The 17,724-nt window shown below is 42.1% G+C and overlaps 1 protein-coding gene across 7 annotated transcripts in view; it reads right to left on the reverse strand.

Annotated features, from left to right (window-relative positions):
* Positions 1 to 15,999, reverse strand: part of ppfibp2b (PPFIA binding protein 2b) — a 96,926-nt gene extending 80,927 nt beyond the window's left edge. For 2 of the 7 annotated variants that reach the window (XM_029759044.1, XM_029759046.1), the window contains exon 1: positions 15,809 to 15,998. The gene's annotated coding sequence lies outside the window, so the exon portion shown is untranslated. Of the gene's footprint in view, positions 1 to 5,700; positions 5,850 to 15,808 lie in introns of all 7 variants that reach the window. The other 5 variants (XM_029759049.1, XM_029759047.1, XM_029759045.1 and 2 more) reach the window with 4 other exon arrangements.
* Between the last annotated feature and the right edge of the window lie 1,725 nt (positions 16,000 to 17,724).

Here is a 17,724-nt window from a genome sequence, read left to right on the forward strand (position 1 = left end):
GGACAGGCAGGCAGTGCTTTGAAAGGAGCCAGGCGTCAACAGTGTTAATTATGTGGCTGTTCAGATTCAGCTGGACACGGCTGAGGGTGATGGCTCCATTCATTCAGAGGCTCTGTAGTACTGACAGCTCCTCTGTGTAACAGCATCACAGTGGGCAGCAGACACTGCTATTCTAATAACTGGCCTGATCATACAAACCCAATTAAAGCCTGCAGTTAAAGGCCATGAAGAGATCAGGGTACTGCAGTGCACTAATGGACATGCCAAAGATAATAATACAGTCTACTGTCTGCTTCTGTACAATCTAATGTAGCTCGAAGACACGACCTTGGTAGAGCTATTGGCCTGCATTAGGATACTATTGTTGGAGTGTATCAAGTCCATTAGAACAAACTGTAACAAAATAACAGTGAAGTGGCAAACAAATGAGAGCTTCATTATGATATTAGAACATAAGATATGCTATCTGTAATAAACCTATGACTTCCAGATATTCAAAATCATAGTGAAACTACCTACTACTTATTTATCATTATTATTCATAGTTTATGTAGAAATAGACACACCTTATTCTCAGTTTCCCAGTAAAAAAAAAAAAACTGCCAGCAAAACAAACTTGATCACCCTGTTGTTGCAGGAAATGTCCTGCATAGCTGAAATGCAAACATGTAGTGTATTTGAGGTTTAATTAAAAAGGCTTCTAAAGTTTGTAATTTCCATTTTAACATTTCAGAATTGATTTCACCTAACAGAAAATATATCAACCCCTACAAAAATGCCCATTATATATAATACACAGAATAATTCACATTCCATGTTGCTGAAGGATTATTTTCCTTCTGTGAGATACTGGTCAAATTAAGATCCTGCGTCTGTACACACTGTCATGACAGCAGTATGTTATAAGAACTACATTTTCTGCCCGGTCTTAATGTTTTCTTGCTGTGCAAAGCATTGAGGTGGTACTTTGCAGACACAAATATGACAAAAATATAACCAAGCAAACAGACCCATCAATAACCTTACAGCACCTAAAGCCTTCTATTTAATTTGGCCCCAGTGTCACTAGTCAGCTATCACAGTCATTCTTACCACAGAAAAGAGGAGTAGGCTGAGCCTGTTTGAAGAGGATAACATTAGCTAGCAGTGCTCAGGATGTCCCTTTGTCTTCCCATTTCATCCTCTGCCCCTGACAGTGCAGTCTAGAAGTCTCTCACAATAATGTTCCATGGGTCAGCACCTTTCTCCGCCGCAAGGTGTATTTTCAATTCAAACACCTGGGCCTGCTCCTCGCTGGATAAGCCATCGACTCAACAGAGAGTGAAATCTAGCCCGGTGCTGTCAAAGCAAATTTCTGTCAAAAACTCAACATTTCAGCTATAGCCAACTTTCACAATGCAGAAAACAGCAGGTTTAGAACTATGTGTTGCTGTCTGGAAAATACATAAAGGACTTTTAAACTACTCCACAGACCACATAAAATGCTACATAACCTGGAGGTTCCGTGCTGAGTCAAATTGAGCCGCCGGGGCATTTATTTGGTGTGCCAAAAAACTCTGAAGGTTAAAACAACAAACCTCTCCTATCCTGAAGCACAAACCCCATAAACAAACTGAATCCAAGCTGGTTTGGATAATAATATATTACCTTAACAAGTAACATCTGTAGCCTAAGTAGAATCATATCTGTGTTATGCTGTTGAAATGATTAAATCTAGGCAAAAAAAAGATTTACAAGAATACGATATGAAGATTGAATCATCCCTTGCCACTGTCTTTATAAACGTGTGAACTGTAACTCTATAACTTCCTCAAATCTTAAGATGTTCTTGGTCTGTACAAATAAATATACAAATCCACTGCACCTGTGTGTAGTCTGTACAGTGTCAAACCGCTGTGTCTGCTAGGTCATTGCAGCCTTATTCTGTCCTGCTGCTCGTTCAGTGACTTTCAGAAGTGCATTTCTGAGCCACCCACAGTTTGGAGAATCACCAAGCAGCCGAGTGCTTCTGCTGCTATCAGTAAAATGATTAGTGACATCCGAAAACATCACATGCCGAACAGTGTCCTAAGTACATTACAGATATCCAGCTCTGTATCTGGTTTCTACACATTATCCATTTGGAGAACTTTGATAAGCACTGCATGGGACCTGCTTAAAAAGGGAGAGACAGTAACTTGCCTCTAAGGGCCCAAATTATTCTAAACATTCCTACAAGGGAGAAGGTCTGAACCTCTAAACAGTGCTTTGCAATTTCCATGCCTTTACCTTATAATCCTGCAAAAGTTTATGACAGATTATTTACAATTGAGTTTCCCTCCAGTCCTATCAAAGGACTATAAGGACTATAAAAAGTAGATTTGCCAAGCTCCCAGCTTGATAAAAAGAAGCAGCGTGTAATACTGGTCAGATCCTCAAGGCCCTCTATCTGTCCCCTGCCAGCGACTTTATGCTGTTGTAATTAGAGTGTGGACCTGAGGCATTCCTTCACGCTGGCCAGGAAATAGCTGATTCTGGCTGAGCACTTGGGACTGGAGGGATGCTCTATCTCAGCCAGATCTATCACCAGCATGTGTTGTCTAACATACTGCTGCCATTCAAAAGTCTCTGGGAGATTACAAGAACAACATATGATGCCTGTAAGATCATTAATAAGTGTATTAACACAGTGATAATGACGTTTGATCATTATCAGTATAAACATGTCAGGAGGGTTTTTCATTTATTAAAATGCTGTTCACCTGCTACATACAGTACAGATGTCAATGGAACACAGGCCTAATGATTAACAAGAAAGTTTCCACCTCAATACAAAGTCCAACTGAGAAAAGACAAATACTTGTATGAGCAAATGAGCTCAATGCCCACTCAAGACCATTGTCTGAGACTTTGATATAAGTCTGCAGGATCAAAATTAATGTAATAAATATCATTTCTATGGAAATAAATTTCTGGTCGAACAATCTTGTGTGTAGATGATAAATACTTTTTTTATCAGAAGGTATGATATCTGTGGTCCCTTGCAGTTAGGACATATAATAATGAATGGTGAGCTTTGTTTGAGCCAGACAGTAACAGTACTAACACTGGGAGGAAGATCGAGTTCCTGTTTTTGTCCAGGTTGTCCTGGCCTGCAGTCCTCATGCTCTGCTGAAGACAGACACATTAAGCGCTGCTGGGTAGAGTTACAGTACAGCCATCAGCGGTGTCCCATTCTTTCACAGGGACCAGAAAAGTCCCACATCCACCAGACCAAAGGATGGCTTGTGTGTAAGTCAAATGGCCACAAGGTTTAAATGAAGGAAGTGCATTTGATTGCCATTTTAACATGATTCCTGATTGTTTGTTTAAGGAGGCCATCAAGGCCGTACAGTTTTGGGGGTGAAACTTTTCTGCTTAATTCACATACCTGAAAATCTAGTGTTTATCACAAGTTACCAGAGGAAGACAGAAATTCCACTTTTATCTGTTGGAGTAACTCTCAGGTCTTCTGACACTAATGGCTGGGCCTAAGAAGTGGTCCTACTGCTTTCAACAATTAGTCTGGTGGGTAATGTGAACAGAAATGCCAGAGCATGTGAAGTGGGGTGAAGCACAGAGGGGTGTGAGTTTACTGTTTTCCCTCATTGACTCTGGCCTGTTTGGATAAGCAGAGCCAACTGCTGTTGAAGCCCAGAGAGAGAGTGAGAACGCTCTGGAGGCCTTGATGTCACAAACGCAAATAAGGGGTTGAGCAGGAAATACCCAAGAATTTCGACCACGAAGGCAGAAGAGATGAACAGAAGAAGTGCCGTGCTAGAGTGGGCATCCAGCCAGGGAGAAGTGTGCCGGCGCAGCACATCTGGCCACCAGTGCGTCTCCTAAATCCAGCCTACCCTGCGCCTGCTCTACGCACGGCAACCCTCAATCTCCAGCACAGCCCAGTTCGCCCTGTGCCAGCGCTTTGCCCGTGCCAGGCTACAGTGACATCTCAGCCAGGACGGGTTGTGCAGGCCGTGCGCTCCAGACCTACAGTGCGTCTCCAGGACCCGGTCTATCCGGTGCCTGCTCCCAGAGCCAGGCCTCCAGCAAGTCTCCCCAGCCTGGTAAGTCCTGTGCCTGCTCCCAGAGCCAGGCCTCCTGCAAGTCTCCCCAGCCTGGTAAGTCCTGTGCCTGCTCCCAGAGCCAGGCCTCCTGCAAGTCTCCCCAGCCTGGTAAGTCCTGTGCCTGCACCCAGAGCCAGGCCTCCTGCAAGTCTCCCCAGCCTGGTGAGTCCTGTGCCTGCGCCCAGAGCCAGGCCTCCTGCAAGTCTGTCACGCCCTGCCATAGAGAGGTTTTTATTCTCGATTTTGGTTAGGCCAGGGTGTGACTAGGGTGGGCATTCTATGTCCTTTTTTCTATGTTTTGTATTTCTTTGTTTTGGCCGGGTATGGTTCTCAATCAGGGACAGCTGTATATCGTTGTCTCTGATTGGGAGCCATACTTAGGCAGCCTGTTTTCCTTTGGGTTTTGTGGGTGGTTAATTTCTGTTTAGTGTTGCTTACCTGACAGAACTGTTTGGCTGTCGGGTTTTGTTTCTTTGTTTATTGTGTTCTCAGTAAAAGAAATACATGATGAGCACTCAACACACTGCGCCTTGGATTACTCCCTTCGACGGCCATTACAGACCTGCTATATGGGACTTTGCACATCAACAGAAACATGCATCCGCTATATACCATATACCTCAGCAGATTTATTCCAAGCCATGAGTATTTAACAATCAAATCTCTCTAATAGCATCCTACAGAAACTATTCTTATGGGAGTCTGGCTGATGATTAAAAAATTCATCAGCCAATAACTAACCAACCAAATAACTAAGCCGTCAGTTGACGTGGGGAACCCTGCTGTAACCTTGGGTTTGGTTTGCTTTACTTAGTCAGCCCTATATTAAGCCCATCCACCTCCCCTCACTGGTGAAGCTTCGTTAGCTCTCCAAAATGTCAATATCAGGCGGCCCGAGTGTAATCGCCCTGGCAGTGGATGTTATGTCATACTCTTGTCAGCAATCAAGTGACTGAGAGCATGTCAAGCAAACATGAGATCGCAACGTCTCACAATTGCATTGCTCCTTTCAGTGGCGGATAAAGGGCTCCAACATCATTAAATAAAAGTCAAGAAAACACAGTAGTCATAAGCACTACCTCATTATTACCATACATGTAAGAGGCCCTGGGAGAGAATGTGTAGACTAGTGTAAACATGCACGTTTCAGTTTTTACGTTTGAGGTTTTACTAGCTCAGGGAAGCAGTAAAAACAATTTAATCACAGGGTTTGCTTACAATTGCCTGCAGATAAAGTGGACATTTACTTTATGATCACAATACACATCCTATTTCTTCAACAACAACAAAAATATATATATTTTTCATGTGTTTGAAATGGAAGACAGTTTTTTGATCCAAATCTCTCTTACCAACATTGTGCCAACATGTAGCTAGAGGCTAGTAAAGCCAAAGGGATGCACATCATTTTCCACACCATTATTTAGACATGTAGAACTGTACAGTAGTTAACCCTGAGGCAGTGAGACCAGCATGCACAAAGGCCAGTGTCAGCAGTAGTGGGCAGACCAATAGAACCAGCGTGTCAACACGGCTTAATATACAGTATAAGCATCAAAGCCATAGCCCCACTGACAGCTCTAACATCCTATCAGGGCCTCATTCTGCCACTTACATGTGTTCATGTGCTAGTCGACAAGATGACACATCGGAGGGGACGAGCTGCCTGCAGGCCTTTACTTCATACAGTCTTCCATTTCAGCTGGGCGCTTGAGAGGTAGCCATCTAAACAGAAGTGGACTCAACTCGTGTGGCACTGGGGACCTGCGTGAGAAAGGTGATCTGTTGCATAATAGACAAGGCTTCATTGTAACAGTGTTGGCAGGGGGCCTAACACATAGCATTGCCAGATGACGAGTTTGTGTGTGCTGTGCTTCTGCCTTGAAACCGTGTTGCTCATTCAAAATGGCTGGTAGACCAGACTCCTACACTATATGCAGTACATGACTCCTGATGCACAGAACATAGTAAGGTTACATGGTGTCAACATCTTAACCCACAAGCCAGCTCAACCAGAACAAACCCAGCTCAAATGACAGGATAACATTACAGTCACACTATGCAAAGCATGTCTCATAACCAGTGGGCAACATGTGCTCAGACCACAGGACTGACAGATGAAATCAGCTCATCCAATGTGGGGCCATTGTTGGAGTGAGATACTTCGCTTTCAAACTAATTCTGTTGGTGCATGAATGCATAGTACTGTATAGTAGGTAAGGAATCAAACAAACTTCAACAGTCTACACTTGCATTGGTATGGAGGGTATTCCATGGAAGACAAGTACAAAGTATTCCATGGAAGACAAGTACAAAGTCATATCAGTAGCTGTCAGCTGTTATTACTCATCTTCACTGAGTCTTCCAGACCGGGGCTCTGGAGTGGGGTTAGGACAGGACAGATGACCCGGACCCGGTTGACTTTCTGCCAGCTCACCGGGCCTATCATCGCTGCGCTCACCTGGCAGCTGTGACGCAGGGGAGTGCAGGTTGCAGGAGCAGAGAAATGTCATCCACGAGCAGGTGCACTCTAATATGTCACAAACATCAGACAAAAGGCCAGGAAGAAACTCAACTCAACTCTGGAAAGTCCAGCCAATCAGGTGTCACCTCACTGTCTACAACATGACCTTCCTCTCGCTTGGCTCAGGGGCTTACCAAATCCATCATACCTTGTTCGTTCAAAAACAAATCTACCAATCCTTTTACCAGGTTCTCTAGGCCTATTTCTTACAACATGGTAGTGTGTCATCATCCTGTAACACTAAGCACATATTTCACCTCAGTTACCTTTTCTGCAGCGGGCTAAATCAGGGTCACAGAATGTTTTTGGTAGTCTTAAACAAATCGACTTTGAAACAAAAGTATACACCTCACACACATGGTTATGGGCTTAAAAAAAGAAGACACCTGTACCATGTCAGATATAGAGTTGAAATGTATTACATTTTGAGTTTGCAACCCAATATTACACTTTATATACATCACAGAAGACTGAAATATAACAAAACCATTTGACATAGAAACACAGGATTTTCTGTGGGTTTAAAAAAATAATATTGGGGCCTCCTGAGTGGTGCAGTGGTCTAAGGCACTGCATCGCAGTGCTAGCTGTGCCACTAGAGATCCTGGTTTGAGTCCAGGCTCTGTCAAAGCCGGCCGGCACCGGGAGACCCATGGGGCGGTGCACAATTAGCTCAGGGTCGTCCGGGATAGGGGAGGGTTTGGCCGGCAAGGATGTTCTTGTCCCATCGTGCACTAGCGACTCCTGTGGCAGGCCGGGCACAGTGCTAGCTGACACAGTTGCCAGGTGTACAGTGTTTCCTCATACACATTGGTGCGGCTGGCTTCCGGGTTAAGCTGGCAGTGCTGCTTGGCTTGGCTGGGTTGTGTTTCGGAGGACGCATGCCTCTCTGTACGGGAGTTGCAGCGATGGGACAAGACTGTAACTACCAATTGTATACCATGAAATTGGGGAGATTTTTTCTTTATTATGATTACAAATATTAATAACATTCCACCCATCATCCTCTAATCTCTGTAGAAGAACCATCTAAATTCTTGACATAGAAAAATGGGCCAAGACAAACACAGAACTACGTCTTTGCTAGGTAAAGCCCCGCCTTATCTCAGCTCACTGGTATCCATAGCAGCCACCAACCGCAGCACACGCTCCAGCAGGTATATCTCACTGGCCACCCCCAAAGCCAATTCCTGCTTTGGCCGCCTTTCCTTCCAGTTCTCTGCTGCCAATGACTGGAACGAACTGCAAAAATCTCTGAAGCTGGAGACTCTTATCTCCCTCACTATCTTCAAGCAACAGCTGTCAGAGCAGCTCACAGATCATTGCACCTGTACATAGCCCTTCTGTAAATAGCCCATCCAACTACCTCATCCCCATGCTGTATTTATTTTGCTCCTTTGCACCACAGTATCTCTACTTGCACATTCATCTTCTGCACATCTCACTCCAGTGTTTAATTGGTATATTGTAATTACCTCGCCACTATGGCCTATTTTATTGCCTTACCTCCCTTATCTTACCTTACTTGCACACACTGTATACATACTTTTTTTCCTACTGTATTATTGACTGTATGTTTGTTTATGTGTAACTTTGTGTTGTTGTACGTGTTGAACTGCTTTGCTTTATCTTCGCCAGGTCGCAGTTGTAAATGAGAACTTGTTCTCAACTAGCCTACCTGGTTAAATAAAGGTGAAATAAAATAAAAAATTAAAAGTGCAGTGTTTTCAAATCCAAATGTTGTAACAGCACATCGTTCAGGCAGAACCCCCATCTGAGCTGGGAGGGGAGCTAGTTGTTTTAGGGATCATATTCCTAGAGAACACAGGGATACCTGATTAGCTAAGGAACTCCAACTGTAACTGGAAAACAACCAACCTGCATGGAAAAACCGTCAAACTACGTCCCACATTATTTTTTCCCTCCCGCAATCACTCACCACTCAACACTTCCCTGCTCTGCTGAAAGCTTTAGCGTGATTTGCCTTGACAGGCGATGGTCATATAACTTTGTCAGATTAAAACAATGTTCACTTCAACCTCTCTTTTTGGCTTCCGGCTAACTCTGGGCTGCCTGTTTACCATGGCGCTTTAAACATTTTGTCAAGTAGGGAAAAAGTAAATGTCCTGGCCTGGTAGAGGTCGCTCACCTTTGTCTGATGAACTCTCATCACAGTTAGGGGGGAAGCACACAGGTTGAAGAATGTCACTGGTGGACCCCAGGATCAATAACTTAAGTAATATGTTTGTTATTAAAAAGATTAGACATTTCAGCATACGACTCAGGTTTACTTGTAACTAAAGCATGGATGTTCAATGATTTCCATACAGAACATATCCAGGCAATACATAGCAGTCCAAATGCCATGCAAACATAAAATCCTGCAGAAATAAAATAGCATTTACGGTCATCCTGAGGGGGAAGTTGCTAAACAATTGCAATATTTGTTTATGCATTTGGCCTGGGTCCTGGGAGGGTATATAATCTCAAAGACATACAATCGCATACTGTTTCACATGGGGCTGGGGAGAGGCATAAAACAGAGCTCAGGACAAATAATAGGCCTTATACATTTGTCTGAGCACATGATCCTTAGAGCACAGCCCCGCTGACTGCCGCCCAGCTGTGGGACTACCAATGTGTTGTCTTGACTTTCTACACATACAGTATATTAAACTGGCAATCTGCAGTAGCTACATCCATTTTTGGACTTATAAATGAATGATATGTACGGATTTCATTCTTAAAAAATAACTACCTCATGAGCTTAGTTCAACTGTCATACCCCATCAGAATCCACAATATGAACTTGTTTTACTGTACTGTAAACAAAGTAAATGCAAACAAACATCGTATAGCCTCAAAACATGGTTAAACTATAATTGTGATGTCATGGATGATCAGTTCTTGCACCCATAGCTCTGTCTATGAATTTGAGTGGTTACATTTCTTCAGCCCCATCCCTCAGCTTTGTAGCAAATCAGTGCTTTGTTATTGTTTTAACTGTTGATTGCAGCTTTAAGTGTGTTTTTTTATATGTAATAACACAGCAGATCCCTTTCACTAGCTTGTCTGTTTCTTTATCTTCGCCATCTCAAAACAGAAGTGTCCAGCACCATACATAGGCTACCCAGAGGTCTGTCCACTAGTATCATTCATTGAGTGAACTCTGGTAGAACATTCCTTGAAGGGGGCCTAAGCAGAGCAGCAACAGCTGCTTTTCTTTGCGCTGCTCTGCTAGTAGGAAAATGATATAATAACTAGAGCCCGACTGATTTATCAGTTTACCACTATTAATCTGCCGATATTGGCCTTTTACCTCCATATTGGTCAATAACGTCACGATAACCGATATTTAATAAATAGAATGAAAAAAGGAAATCGCATGCTTATCTGAACACACCATTCTCATGATGTGTCATTATTGTCACAATGTATGAAATCAACATCTGAAGCATAGGTATTGTACAATCGCTCTTTTAGATGGCAATTTATGAGAACTCAATGTGGAAAAATGTTCCTGCTGTAAAACAGTTTATCGGCAGATACATTAGTATTGATACGTTTTGCCCCCCCAAAAAATCAGAATCGGTATCGGACCCCAAAAAAACATATCGGTCGGGCTCTAAAATCAACACAAGAAATTCTCTTCCCTGTGATTTTTCAAGCCCTCCTGGGAGTAGTAAGCTTTCTCCGCTCTCTGACATCCAGTATCTGACTGAGGATTACCTCCTGTAGACGACTCACAACGCCATAGCCGTGTGAGTTGACAGAATAATTATTCAAACCTAGGACTGGAAGGATGACTACTCCTGTTGGTATTAAACACACTGTTTGATCCTCAGAGTATAATGCCCTGATCTGCTACTATGGTTATGTATTTTCTTCCTCATTCTGTGACTTAGTGCAGGATATAAGCTTATACTTAAAATGCAAACTCTCCTTTGAATATTCTTTGTATGTAGGAAATAACTAGTATTTCCTCACATTAATTTAAACTCCAAATAGAAAAATAATAATTATAATAATAATAAATAAATGTACAATTGTAAGGCAACCAGCTGCAACAGGCTGATGAGTTTGCTCAACATTTGGGCATATACTGTAGCTGAATCAACATACATTGTCAAGTTGAATTGTATGTTCACTCAACTTTGAATTGATGGTTAAGTGAACATACAATTCAACTTGAGAATTTATACTTCCTTTAATTGCATATTTCTTACTGTAAAATGTATATATTTATGACAATACATAAATCATAAGGCCTTTCTTTCAGGGCCTAGTTACATCCTAACACAGTGGTCTGAAACTCCTGGCTTACAGGCCACATCAAGCCTGCAAGTCACATTATGCTGGCTTGCAAAGTGATGTTTAATTCTTATTGGAATCCAGCCAGAGTGAGGATATGCAACAATTGGAACTTTTAATCACCCACAACATACATTGAGAAGGACTGTCAGGGTAGGGAAAATTGAGACTACCTAAATCATATAAACTGGAACAGCTATCTCAGTAACAGGTGCAAAAAGTCCAACTACAACAAAATTGGATTAGTTTAGAAAAATGTATGTTATTTATGTTTGTGTAGCATAAGATTAATAAACCAATCAATGTACAAGCAAGAACACAAGTATTTCAGCAAACAATTCTGAAAATCATCCTGCAATAGAGCATGCTGGGAAATATGATAATGATGGGGGTTGTTTTGAGTGGTTTTGAGCAAACATTAATTTGTAATTTTACTTAACAAGCTTTTTCAAATTCAGCTCACTTCAAGCAGAGTTTGTTGAGTAAACAAACTTCAACACATTAGCTTAAATTCTTGTCCTTTTGAAGTCCATTCAACTCACAGAATAACACTGATTAAGCAATTGGTTAAGTTGGCTTTTTTTTACAGTGCAATCAAATAAGTTTAATAGATTAAGAATGAGGGGCCTGCCGAGTGTCGCAGTGGTCTAGGGCACTGCATCACAGTGCTAGCTGTGCGACTAGAGAACCTGGTTTGAGTCCAGGCTCTGTCGTAGCAGGCTGCAACCGGGAGACCCATGGGGTGGCGCACAATTGGCCCAGCGTCGTCTGGGTTAGGGGAGGGTTTGGCCGGCAGGGATGTTCCTGTCCCATCACCCACTAGCGACTCCTGTGGCGGGCTGGGCGCAATGCACACTGACACGGTCGCCAGATGTACAGTGTTTCCTCCGACACATTGGTGTGGTTGGCGGGTGTTGCGGGTGTTGTGTCAAGAAGCAGTGTGGCTTGGGTAGGTTGTGTTTCAGAGGACGCACGGCTCTCGACCTTCACCTCTCCCAAGTCCGTTCGGAAGTTACAGCGATGGGACAGGACTGTAACTACCAATTGGGGAGAAAAAAAATCTACACAATTAAAAATGTAAAAAAGAATGCAACAAGCACCCTCTCTCTGTGATAACAACAGTATTGTGAATGATACTGAACAAAAATATAAAATGCAACATGTAAAGTGTTGGTCCCATGTTTCATGAGCTGAAATAAAAGATCCCTGAAATTTTCCATACGCACAAAAAGCTTATTTATCTTAAATTGTGTGCACAAATTCGTTTACATCCCTGTTAGTGAGCATTTCTCCTTTGCCAAGATGTGGCAGATGTGGCATATCAAGAAGCTGATTAAAGCTGATTAAACAGCATGCTAATTACGCAGGTGCACCTTGTGCTGGGGACAATAAAAGGCCATTCGAAAATGTGCAGTTTTGTCACACAACACAATGCCACAGATGCCTCAAGTTTTGAACGAGAATTTGCATGCTGACTCCACCAGAGCTTTAACAAGATAACGGAATGATAACTTCTCTACCACAAGCCTCCTTCAATGTTGTTTTAGAGAATTTGGCAGGACGTCCAACCACTCTCACAACCGCAGACCACGTGTATAGCGTTGTGTGGGCGAGTGGTTTACTGATGTCAACGTTGTGAACAGAGTGCCCTATGGTGGCTGTGGGGTTATGGTATGGGCAGGCATAAGCTATGGACAATGAACACAATTTAATTGTATCATCAATTTGCATGTACAGAGATACTGTGACGAGATCCTGAAGCCAATTGTCGTACCATTAACCTGCCGCCATCACCTCATGTTTCAGCATGATAATGCACGGCCCCATGTCGCAAGGATATGTACACAATTCCTGGACGCTGAAAATGTTCCAGTTCTTCCATGGCCTGAATACTCACCAGACATGTCACCTATTGAGCATGTTTGGGATGCTCTAGATTGACGTGTACACCAGCGTGTTCCAGTTCCCACCAATATCCAGCAACTTCGCACAGCCATTTCAGAGGAGTGGGACAACATTCCACAGGTCACAATCAACAGCCTGATCAACTCTATGCGACAGAGATGTGTCACACTGCATGAGGCAAATGGTGGTCACACAATGGCGCCGGAGGGGATGGCTGCCATTTTACGAGCTCCTAACCAACTTTGCTATCGCACCTCGAACTGGACGAAGATTTTTTCTTTAAGGAGTCTGACCCGAAGGATATACTGCTTTCTCGAGGCCAGGCCCAAATCCCAAATCAGAAAAAGGCGGCGGAGGTCGGGCTGCCTTCAGAGAATTCGTAGGAGAGTCAGTAAATCTACACTACCATCCTTACTATTGGCCAACGTGCAATCAATGGGAAATAGAATGGATACAATTAATACTATCCGACCAACGGGACATTAAAAACTGTAATATCTTATGTTTCATCGAGTCGTGGCTGAACGACGACATGGATGGCTGGGTTTTCCGTGCATTGGCAGGACAGAGACGCTATGTCTGGTAACACGAGGGGCAGGGTTGTGTGTCTATTTGTCAATAACAGCTGGTATGTGATGTCTAATATTAAAGAAGTCTGGAGGTATTGCTCGCCTGAGGTAGAGTACCTCATGATACGCTGTAGACCACACTATCTACCGAGAGTGTTCTCATCTGTATTATCCGTAGCCGTCTACTTACCAACACAAACCGATGCTGGCACTAAGATCGCACTCAACCAACTCTATAAAGCCATAAGCAAACAAGAAAATGCTCATCCAGAAGCAGCGCTCCTAGTGGCCGGGGACTTTAATGCAGGCAAACTTAAATCAGTTTTACCTCATTTCTACCAGCATGTAACATGTGCAACCAGAGAACAAAAAAACTCTAGACCTCCTTTACTCTTCACACAGAGACACATAGAAATCTCTCCCTCACCCTCCATTTGGCAAATCTGACCATAATTCTATCCTCCTGATTCCTGCTTAGAAGCAAAAACTAAACAGAAAGTACCAGTGACTCGCTCAATATGGAAATGGTCAGATGACGCAGATGCTACGCTACAGGACTGTTTTGCTAGCACAGACTGGAATATGTTCTGGGATTCATCCAATGGCACTGAGGAGTATACCAACTCAGTCACTGGCTTCATCAATAAGTGCATCGACAACGTTGTCCCCACAGTGACCGTATGTACAGTTGAAGTCGGAAGTTTACATACACCTTAGCCAAATACGTCTAAACTCAGTTTTTCACAATTCCTGACATTTAATCCTAGTTACAATTCCCTGTCTTAGGTCAGTCAGGATCACCACTTTATTTAAGAACGTGAAATGTCAGAATAATAGTAGAGAGAATGATTTATTTCAGCTTTTATTTCTTTCATCACATTCCCAGTGGGTCAGAAGTTTACATACACTCAATTAGTATTTGGTAGCATTGCCATTATATTGTTTAACTTGGGTCAAACATTTCGGGTAGCCTTCCACAATAAGTTGGGTGAATTTTGGCCCACTCCTCCTGTCAGAGCTAGTGTAATTGAGTCATGTTTATAGGCCTCCTTGCTTGCACACACTTTGTCAGTTATGCCCACACATTTTCTATATGATTGAGGTCAGGGCTTTGTGATGGCCACTCCAATACCTTGACTTTGTTGTCCTTAAGCAATTTTGCCACAACTTTGGAAGTATGCTTGGGGTCATTGTCCATTTGGAAGACCCATTTGCGACCAAGCTTTAACTTCCTGATTGATGTCTTGAGATGTTGCTTCAATATTGCCAAATCATTTTCCTGCCTCAGTTGATTTGATTGGTTTTCTGATCCACGCCCCTACCTTTTTTTTTTTAAAGGTATCTGTGATCAACAGATGCATATCTGTATTCCCAGTCATGTGAAGTCCATAGATTAGGGCCTAATGAACTTATTTCAATTGATTTATTTTCTTATATGAACTGTAACACAGTAAAATCTTTGAAATTGTTGCATGTTGCACTTACATTTTTGTTCAGTATAATTTGGAGACCAATGAAACACTGGTGTTTAGGGGGAATTCTATTCAGATTAATGCGACCTGGGCCACTTGGGATGAGCATGGCAACAGAATACATTGTATCCTGGGTGCAAGTCCCCTCCAACTCTTCGTCCATATTCAAGACACTCAAGCATTTCTGGTCTATGAATCATCTTCGCTGTTTGATGGCAAGCACACACAGCTGGGTGCACTACAGCCTTGATACTTACAAATTACCATATCATACACAGCAAGAAATATTTAGCTGCTTGTCATGCAGTCCATAATTGATAGTCTGCAATTAAACTTGGGTGAGTAGGCTGCAACATCATTTAACACAACATAGGCTACTATAGCCTACCATGAAAACAACAAAACTGCATTTCATCAACAGAAACCCATACAAACCATTAAAAAGCAGGGAATTGCTTTGTGTGCATTCAATGTAGCCCATTTTCTCCTCATAATTCTTACATAAATTGTGTACATATATAAACAGAAAACCATATAATTTTACTACTAAGTGTGAAAGCAACTGCAACAAAAACAAATTGAGAAAAACAACCACTACTACTTTATTTAAATAAAGCTACATGCCAAGTGCTTAGATACTTGTGGAATGCTGAGAAACTGTTGAAACCACATACTGTACACAACTGCAGTCATGTTCAGACAAGTTTTATTCTGTCACTTTCCCAGCGCTCATCCACCTGTTCCGTAAGCAAATCAGTATATTGAACATACTTGAATTTTTTTTTGTATAGAACAATTAAAATTCTGTTTATTCACAAAGCCGTCGTACATTCGGCTACAGATAGGATTTAAATCGTATCTACTTATATTATGAATAACTGCGAGTAGGATACAAACTTTACTAAGTAAATAGTAATAAGATAACAAGTGTCTCGGCATTACCTATAATATCCTCGACTTCGGAGACTTGCTCTCCTGCGCGTATTCCTCCCCTGCAACTTGCAAAATACACTATCGACCACCTTGGATTTAAAAACGTCCTTAGTGGTGTCTTCAACGATGGGATGCTCCGCGCCTTGACCGACTGTGCCTTCGCGCTGCCAATGCCATAAGTGTGTTCATAAAGCCTCTCCACCTGTCATGTGATTCTAAGGGCGTGCCATCCCATCAAACTACACAGTCCATGTGCTCTAAGCTACTCTTCCTCCTCAATACTCTAACAAGACTACATGTAAACTCACATCTGCAACAAATTATTGTAATTATGTGTAATAAATATATTACAACTCATCACATCTTGTGTATGCTATTTGTGTACACATAAATACACTTTTTTTGGGGGGGAGTCCCATTTACCTGTGCAAATTTGTATCTCACTTGGTTGAGTCTGCCATGGCCCAGCACGTGCACAGTATTATATTATTATATACCCTACGACTGTAGGACTAAAGCATATAGCCTATCATTTGGACGCTTGCTCACTGGTGTTTGTGCTGACGTTCTTGACAACAGTGCCATCTGCTGATTATAAGTGAGACAAGCATAGTTATACAAAAAACCCAGCAAAAATATCTCAGGTTAGATTACCACAGTACGAGTCATAATACCCATAAAACCTAGCGGTCAAATAAGGAAATGGTTCCATCGTTTTCCACCATGCATTTTTTCCCATATGGGATTACCTGGCGTGACGTTTTGATAACCATGTAAATCTCTCTAGGACAAGGTGATTTATCAAAACAGTCTCCTGTATCTACCCCCAAAAATGAAATGCTAATTAGCTATCTTATGTGGTTATCGTAAAGAACTACAAATGCCATGATAATTTGGACGAGACTGCCGAATTGAGGCAAAGGTAAGAATCTCTGGATTAACATATAATGTTAGCTTAATTTAGTAATGAATTTAGTAATGAATAAATTACATTTCTTTAAACTGACATTTCTTTGAACTGTCTTGTGCAAGTTTTAAATTGACACAATACCTGTTAGCAAAGGTGTCAGCTAGAGATGCCGTGCAGGAGTTTGCAGGGATTTGTAGTCTTGCATGATGTTTACTTTGATGCTAATTAGCATTTTTTCATCTGAGAGTAAATAGACCTGAATATATTGATACAAGGCACCTTGTGAGAGTGATTTAAATAGTTATCAAAACATCATAAGCCTACACGAAACACAGACATTATTTTAAGTGTTTCTAAAATTCCCTATGGGAATAATGAATGGTGGAAAAACGATTGGAACCATTTCCCTGTTTGACCACTAGGTTTTATGGGTATTATGACACCAACTGTGGGGCTCTATAACTAGCTACCTAATCTCATTTGACTACACATGGTCCATGCACAATTAGCCTGTCCACGTTGTTGCTATGCCATATACAGTGAGGGGAAAAAAGATTTTGTACGTTTGCACACTGACAAAGAAATGATCAGTCTATAATTTTAATGGTAGGTTTATTTGAACAGTGAGAGACAGAATAACAACAAAAAAATCCAGAAAAAAGCATGTCAAAAATGTTATAAATTGATTTGCATTTTAATGAGGGAAATAAGTATTTGACCCCCTCTCAATCAGAAAGATTTCTGGCTCCCAGGTGTCTTTTATACAGATAACGAGCTGAGATTAGGAGCACACTCTTAAAGGGACTGCTCCTAATCTCAGTTTGTTACCTGTATAAAAGACACCTGTCCACAGAAGCAATCAATCAATCAGATTCCAAACTCTCCACCATGGCCAAGACCAAAGAGCTCTCCAAGGATGTCAGGGACAAGATTGTAGACCTACACAAGGCTGGAATGGGCTACAAGACCATTGCCAAGTAGCTTGGTGAGAAGGTGACAACAGTTGGTGCGATTA

Source organism: Salmo trutta, chromosome 7, assembly GCF_901001165.1.
Source record: "Salmo trutta chromosome 7, fSalTru1.1, whole genome shotgun sequence".
NCBI lineage: Eukaryota > Metazoa > Chordata > Actinopteri > Salmoniformes > Salmonidae > Salmo > Salmo trutta.